Source organism: Megascapheus bottae, chromosome 14 (assembly GCF_031878675.1).
Source record: "Megascapheus bottae isolate mThoBot1 chromosome 14, mThoBot2.hap1, whole genome shotgun sequence".
Classification (NCBI taxonomy): domain Eukaryota; kingdom Metazoa; phylum Chordata; class Mammalia; order Rodentia; family Geomyidae; genus Megascapheus; species Megascapheus bottae.
The window spans coordinates 40,292,747-40,301,793 of record NC_143522.1 but is presented as its reverse complement, the minus strand read 5'-3'; positions in this window follow the sequence as shown (position 1 = coordinate 40,301,793).

Here is a 9,047-nt window from a genome sequence, read left to right as displayed (position 1 = left end):
ATGTATTACAGAGCAATGTTACATGTTAATCTACATGCAATAGACATTTAACCTTTTAGACCATCTTTTTCTGTATAAGTTGGACAGCTGTCCATCAAAATGGTTTTATTATTATTATGATTATGTCTACCTTGCAATACATTCCTATAACAGCTCTTAAGTGAATAATGATAATATTAGATGGTGATTAGCAAGGTTGAGGACCTACCCAATAACTACCATGATGCCCCGAGATAACTAACATCCTGAACACACCCATACAAGACAAGCTAAGCCTAAGTCACTCATTCATGCTAACATAGTGACATGAACCTCCCAGGAACTGCATGAGTTATACATGTTTTACCATGGTAAGTTTGGAGATAATTTGTTAGAAAGTACGTACCAGAAAAGTGATCAATTTTGTAAAGCATCCAAATAAAGCAAGTACTATTGCTTTGGCCATATTTATTCAGAATAAATGATAAATGACATGAAAATTGACTCATAATAGTATGCACTTAAACAGAATTTGTGAACCATGGCTTAATTATTTCAAACTGTATGTCTAATTATTATCAATAGAGTGCCTTTTTGTCAACAAACTCCCTCCCAAGACAAGGGCTTCCATGTTTGTTTATTCATCAAATTAGTTGTCTATCTACTCATCCACCTGCTTTACATTTTTCCTTTCTCTGTGTAGAGGTCTGGATGCTGTAAACACTATCTGAATGTTGACAGTCAATAGTATTGAGCCTAAAATGGGTAAAAAAAATCTTACCTGAATGATTTGGTCTTAGAAGAGTTTGATTTCCTCTCTAAATATTAATCATTATAATATACTTGATGGTGAAAAATGATAAAATCCTAACATATGATCTCAGGCAAAGAAAATGAAGGAAGTTCAAGGCAAAAAAATCTGAGTAACCACTAAATACACAACAAATAATCTTTATTGGTGTGAGTGTACTGTGGAACTTTCTACTGAAATTGAAGGCTTTATATAACCAAACAAAATTGTTATTGAAATGCTTCCTGCTTGAGCATTATGAATCAATCATCTTAGATGTATTAACATGATCAGGCCAGATGACAGAATACTGAAACCAGCATGCTAGTTTTACATCGTAAATAGATTTACATTTTAAATTCTCATGGAAATACTTAAAACCACCAACGTTAATTGGTTTTCAGTGTTTAATATGATAAAGTTATGATTCACATATAAAATTATTTGACTCTCAAAAAGCTTCTATTCTAAACATATAATAAAACATAACCATTAAATTATGTACTACTTTATATTGTTTTGTTAATACATAATCTTTATTATACAGAATGACAGGATATATGACCTTTCCTTTTTCAGAGCTATTAATTTTTATTTGTTTCAGATATATGACTATTATGTGTATAAAACGTATCTAAACACAAACCAAGAGAAATAATGCTAAAGTTTAAACTACTGATGGTGGTCTAAGTTTTGTTTTAAAGACAAACTTAGTTGTCATCATACTTCCTATTTTGCATAATTGGTTGAGATGATATATGTGATGACTGCCAGGTGCTAGTTTTCTATTTAGCCACAGGTGTTAGAAATAATTTGGAATGCTGTGGGATTTTTATTTTGTAATGTGAAATGTTCAGTTTATTTTAAAGTCTTTATTACAGCTGGCTTTACTGATACAACAGAGGACCTGTTTGTAAACATTGACAGTACCTGAAGAATCGTTGGTAGTCATTAAAATGGATCTTGAGAGGTAAATGTTTGGGGATTTTTCTCCTAGAAAATAAATTATCCCATCTCTCTCATAAAGAGCTCGAAATTGTGAAGATCAGCTATGATGCTGTGTTAGAACTGTGAAGTTCTTCAGTACTTCTTTTTCCTTCCTTCCTGCATATTTCCTTTTCATTTCTATGCTTTGTCATCTTCTATATTTTGTTACTCTTCCTCAAATTTTTTTCTAATTCCTTTTCACTTTTGCTCTGTGATCATTTAGACAATAAGAATGTTGCCAGACACGGTAGCTGAAGCCTGCAATCCTAGCTTCTCAGGAGACTGAGGATTGTGCAGCCCAGGCATGAAAACCCGTGAGACTCTTTTTTATCTACAATTAACCACCATAAAACTGGAAGTGGTGCTGTGGCTCAAGTGGTAGAGCACTAGTCTTGAGCTAAAGAGCTAAGAGACAATGTCTAGGCCCCGAGTTCAAGCCCCATGACTGAAAAAAATAAAAAGAGCAGGTTTGTATGATTTTCATAATCTCTATAGAATAATAATGTGGTCACACAAAAACTACCTGAGGCTGTTAATGCCCAGATGACATTGTATGACCATGCTACCAAGAGTTCTTAAAAGAACCAGGCAGGATGGCACACATCTTTAATTCTGATTGCTTGGGAGGTAAAGATTAGGAAGATCACAAATCCAGGCCAGCTTGAGCAAAAGGTTAGTAAGGTCCCATATTGACAAGTAAGTTGTATGTGTCCGTTTTTGCATGCAATGCTATACACATAGGTGACGTAAGTGGGGTGATCATAGGACCTGATGAAAACATAAGGCCCTATGGGAAGAAAATCACACTGACATATGACTCAAGTGGTGGAGTACATGCCTATCAGGCAAAGGCCCTGAGCTCAGAAACCAATATCACATAAATTAAAGGGTTTTTTTTTTTTGCACAAAAGTGTTCTGCTATCCATGATCTCACCTGTGACTCCTCTAACTCAAAAGGAGAAAGTAGCTGACAAAGCAATCATCTCTACTTTCAGTCAGAGGACCAGAAATAGTTTTGGGCCAACACCCAAAGCTTGAAGATTGCATGGGGGAAATATTTGAGTAATCTAACAGAGAAATTTGATTTAAAAAACACGATCTGAGATGCTAAATAGAAATCCTTGAGCTTGAAAATACACTTAAGGAAAGGAAAAAAGCAAAACAAAACAGAGAGAATATATAACAGGGTTCATGAAAGAGCACAAAAATCTTGAGCTTCCAGAGGCAGGTTATCTCAAAACACATAGATGAGAGAACAAAGAAAGAGTACAGAGGAATGAAAACCATTTACAGAAACTTCATCTTACAAGAGCAACCATCCAGGCTATCAGAGTTCAAGAGAATACAAAAAAAAATGTAGCAGACGGCTTTTAATACCTAAAGAGGGGACTGAATCTGCAGCTATGGGAAGGTCAATTAATCCCATCAAATCTACTAAACATATAATCAGCTCTCACAAGTAAAAGTTAAAGAAAGGATCCTTAAGGATGCAAAAGGAAAGAAACAAAGCAATTTATTGGAGTGCTCCAAAAATGCCTGACAGCCACCTCTGAAGAAATCTGTCCAGGAGACAGAAGAGACCTCCGTCGTACCCAATTCTCTATAAACTGAGAGACCTGCTCAGAACAACGCTGTCCTGTAGAAATGAAGGAAGACTAAAGCGGTTCCCAGCAACAAAAAGAAAGATGACAGAATTTTTCTTGATCAGACCTGTTCTACAAGAAATGCTAAAGGAAATTGTTCAAACTGAAAGACGTAGTCATCCCATAAGTAAAGACACAACACAGGAAAACATAAAACTTACTAGAAAGAGTAACAAACAATCTCAGAACGCTAATACTCGGTGAAGTAATCAATGAAGCACTTTAGAATAAAATAAAATTGACAAACCCTGTAGATGAAGAAGGTGAGGTTTCCAGAAGTATATGTTTTCTCCAAGGAATTTTTCTTTTTTATTTATTTGGTTTTTTTATTGTAATGTAAAGAGGGTTACAGTTACATTTGCCAGATAGTAGGTACATTACTCTCACACATTGATACCCCTTCTCATGGCTTTTGTCCCCATTTCTCTCCCACCAACCCCTCTCAATCATCTTTTTTTCACCCTTTCCCTTTCCTATTTCAAATAATCAAATAAACATATATACGATATACAGAGTAACAAAGTCAGGTACAGTAACAACATGAGATTAACCAAAGGGCAACAAAAGAGAAGAGAAATAACATAGTACATTAAGAACAACAATCACACAAGATAAAGCTCTTGTTTCCATATCCTGAAAATCCTTTCATTTAGCAAGAAATTTTTCTTAAACCTGAATCTCCACAAAATGAGAAACTGAAATGCATATTAGAAAGCTGACTTCCTAAAAAAATTCCCTTCATACTAAGTTAGTAGTAGAACCTGTCACTATTACTGTGTTTTTGTATTGATATTATTATGACTCATCTGATTATTTCCAATACTATGACATTTTATTCTGGTAACACAAGGTAAGTAAATAATCATGCATATCAACACTAAAATGAATACAATCAGCATTTTATACTTTTAACAAAGTAAGTACATTGATATATCACATACCCCTGAAAACAAACTGCATTATAGTACAGCTCTCAAGGTGTTTTATGTTTGTATTCCTCAATTAATTGCACAGTTTCTTTCTGTGATAATCAGAACAATCGGTGTATGGGTACCACATTGCAGAGTCACTAAGATTCACCCATGTTAGTTATAAGGTTTACACACTTTTTTTATTTGACTAACAGGTCCCTGTCCTACAGACCTGAACAACACATATTGTATAACTGTGCAAACCACTTTTAAAAATAATTATATTGTATACACATCAACCATTTTATTTTAACATTTGACAGCTACCTTGTGTCTATATCCACATTATATGTTTGGAGAAATCTCTGCTTTATTGAATCTTGCCTAGAAGCAGATTCCTATTAAAATTATGGGAGCTGAGTGTATCAAACTGTAGCTTAGCCATTTCTTCTGACAGATTGGATTTAGGAATAACATCTCGATTTGGTCAATTTTATGAAGTTCCTTGAGGCATGTTTTGAACAAATAGCATAAGGAACTGGATGTTATAAAGAATTTTTTTATAGCAGATATAGTAGCTCTAAGGTTTTAAGGGCACACTCATTCACTGCCCAGTGTTTTTATTTTTGGCAAGATGAATTATGAAATGGTACTTTTGCCAATGGAAGTAGTAATTATGTTAGGAAAGAGTTTAGGCTATGCCTGTAGTTTCTCTTTCCTTTCTACCAATTTTAGGAGCCTAGGAATCCCCTTTTCTAGTATTTCTGTGAGATCTTTGACATCCATTCAATAAAATTATATTTTTATGTATTTTGATTGCCCAAATTGCATTATGACTGTTGTTCCTAAGCATCCCAAAGGATAAATCAGTACCTACAATTTTAAAGCAGAGTCCAAAATAAGTAGGAGCTTCTTGGAATAGTTACTTATCAGGCCATGAGTTAAACTATGGCAATTGCAATACTGTTAGGCAGAGCCCTTACATGGTTTGTTGTGCCTCTGTGTCCTTGGTGGAAGATGTCAAATGATCAGTAGGTCTATTTTAGGATTTAGGATGTCTGTTTTCATGTATTTAACATTGTTATTTTAAAGTTGAGGGGTTAGAGTTACATAAGTCAGATATTAAGGAAGGGAATGGGAATAACAAGATGGTGAGACAAAGAAGAAAGGGTGAACCAATGAAACAGCAATAGTCATAAGACCATATGTTGGAAGTCTATTCTATAAGTTGGGGGTTAGGGGGAGGGAAATTAGGAGAAAAACATGGGAGGAGGTAACAGTGTCCAACAAGAAATGCACACTATCTTATGTATGTAACTGTAACCCCTTTGTTCATTGAAAATGAAATTGAATTTTAAAAAAAGTACATTTCTTTTTGGAGAGTGTCATCCCTTCCCTTGCTCTTTCCCAGCTTTTCCCTCCCATCTCCACCCACAAATTTTATAGTTCATTTTCTAGCAAGTACTACTGCTGCATTTGTTCATCCTTTGTCCCTCTACTTCTGTGTCCCTCCGTACCTTCCCCAATACAGATAAGCAAACATGAAGAAGGGAAAACAAAGCAAAAATAACAACAAAGGAAAACCTCTTGTTTCAATTCCCTGGAATTCATTTCAACAAATAACAGATAAATACAGGCGTTGAACCTCTCTTAAGAATGTGTGTGTGAAGTAATGCACCTTCCATTTGACAAATGTAATGAAACCCCTTTATTAATTACAATAAAAATATATGGAAAAAGAGGAATGTGTGAATGCCTAATAACCTGTCATATAAGGCATTGGAGTACTGATCCATGCTAAATCCATGTTAAATGCATTAAAATATGTATAATCTATCATCCCCCACTGCATTAATTTTTTTCCATCCAGTGTGTTTACATGCAGATTTATAAGCACATTGGAACTACCAAAAATGAAAGAAACCATTAAACTATGGTTTTTTTTGGTATGGTTTACTTCACTTAATACAATATTGCCAGTACTAGGTGTTCAACCTGAGTCATGTTCTCAGTAGGATTTTTTGTGCACTTTCCAGATCTGTTTGTTTTGTTTTGTTTTCCTAATCAGTGATGAGTTTCCTTGTTTAGTCTGTCTGTCTGAATACAAATCAGGATTTTTTCGAACCCTATTTTCAAATTTTTGAACTTATGTTGCCCCCGTTAATAAGAACTGACATTTTGTGCTGTTTCATTTAGTATTTGGGTTGGTATTATTGTTACTGTAAGAGTAAATAATATTTTCTGGTGTTAAGGCCTTCTATTCCAGTTCTGAAGAATATTTTCAATCCTATAGGATTATTTTTTAAATAGAATTCTTACTTTATTACCATTATCATCTTTTTGTTTCTCTGTGGAAAAAAGCTTGTCTAACTTCTTTTAGCTAAATCATTTTTTGACCCTAAGTGCTTTTATTATCTACTTTTTATGTTTTGTGTATTAGATTTTTTGTTTTGATTTTTATTTGGGGGTTATTTTAACAGTACACTGCCTTGTTTTGTGTATATATAGTTTCTTTGTTTACTTCTAAACTTGATACTTCACATTACTGTCAGGATTTTAAAATTCCAACTTATTATTTCTTTCAAATGATTGCTATTTTCTCTTCCTCTTGTGCATATCTTTGTGTCACATGTTCTATATTGTATTTTTTATCTTTTCTTTGATTTATTTGAGAAATTGTCTTCTGATTTTGATCCAGTTACATATTCTTTCTTAATTGGAGCAATTTGACAGATTGAGATCTTGATTTCAGTTTCTGGATTGTTCAGATCTAGACTTTTCATTTTTGCTATTATAATCATCTTTCCTTCCTCATATAGAATCACATTGTATTTCCATGAATACATATTATCATCCAGTGGTGATTATTATCACCACACTTGGGATTCCCTTTAAATACCTTGTTTACTTGTGTTCTGGCCCCTTAAAAATTTGTTACAGATGCTGTTACAAAGTACCACACATAGGTGACTTAAGCGACAGGAAGTGCCGTATAGCTGACTGTTGTCTTCTGTTGTACTCATAGTTCTGTTCTTGTGTCTGTATTCTAACGTCTTCTTGTGACAAGTAATTATCATGGACTGGGATTCATTTGACCCAAGTTGTCACTTTATAGGCTCTATTTTCAAATATAGTTACATTTCTTGCTGCTGTTGTTGTTATTGATGGAACTCAAGGCTTCACATCTGCTAGGCTACTCTACCACTTGAGATATGCCTACAAACTCCAGACCCTTTTTCCTCTGGTTAGTTTATTAGTTTAAACCCATGAGCTTGTGTGTGTGTGTGTGTTGTGTGTGTGTGTGTGTGTGTGTGTGTCAGCTTTGGGACTTGAACTCAGAGCCCCATGTCCCTAAGCTTTTTTTTGCTCAAGGCTAGAGCTCTACCACTTTAAGCCACAGTACCACCTCTGAATTTTTTGATGATTAATTGAAGATTAGAGTTTCCAATTAGACTTTCTCTGACCGGGCTGACTTTGAATTGTGATCCTCAGATCTGAGCTTCCTGAATAGCTAGGATTACAAGTGGTGAACTTGGTGCCCAGCTGGGGTCTTACTTTTTATGCACCAGTTGGCCTAATTTGTGCTTATCCACATTGCTGGAGATGACAAGACAGGACACCCTGGCTCAGCCATTGTGTTTTCTCTGTCATTGGAATAATAGCTGCTTGCTACTGAATCCAGCTGTTGGATGAGATAGAGCCTCATCTAAGTTTATGTCTGGATTAGCCTACTTCTAAATTCTGCAGACTTCAGTGCAGTCTCCACTGCTAGTATGGTAGACTTGAGAGATCAAACCTTTATCTATCTCATTAGAAATAGCCTAATACTTCTTGTGGAAAAGTAACTAATGAAATCTGGGCTTGCATGACTGTTTTCACTTTTTATTAGATCCTTGGAATGCAGTTCTCACTGCTTTGTTAATTCTCTGACAAACAGGTAAAAGAATTTGCAGGTAGATAAAAGTAATTAAATGTATAGGTGCCATGACATACAAAAATTCATGTTTCAACTTTCTTCTTTTTAGTAGAAACATTAATCCTAATGACCTAAGCTGCTGTGTTCAAGAGCAGAGCTGACCTTCTGAAATGTCTTAATAGATTCCACTGTCTATGGAAACAAGTTCATCAGAATAAAATAACACTTACATTAACTTTTCACTCATACATAGTTCAAGGTCCAGGGATTAATATTTGAGAACTACACAAACAGTGCTAAAAACTTTTGCAATCAATCTTTCCTCCTTTAAAAATTTCCTGGCTAGTTATATACTTTAATAATTTTTAAGATTTAGACAGAGCAGAAAACTTTGAGTAAATAAATTCAGTTGAAAAATACATATACTTTAGATGCTCGATAAGTTAGGTACATAAATGGTAAATATATTCTGTTTACATAATATGTGATCTAGACCAGAGAATTTTTGTGCTCTAGGTTATTGTCACAGAATATGAAGTCTTCAGATTGGTTTTAAATTAAAGCATACATATAATCATGAATCATTCTAGATTGAATATAATATAAGCATTTCATATATGTAACTGTATTTTAATCTTAGGAGATTTCAACATGTTAGAAATCTGTATTTTGGATATACTAGATTGTCTAACGTCTAAAATGATATTATTTGAAGGCTGACAATATATATATTTATTCCATGCTATTGAAGATGGAAAACTATCAACGTTTTATTAGAAACCTAGACTATCTAATAAATTGTAAAACAATTTCCTCTAGGA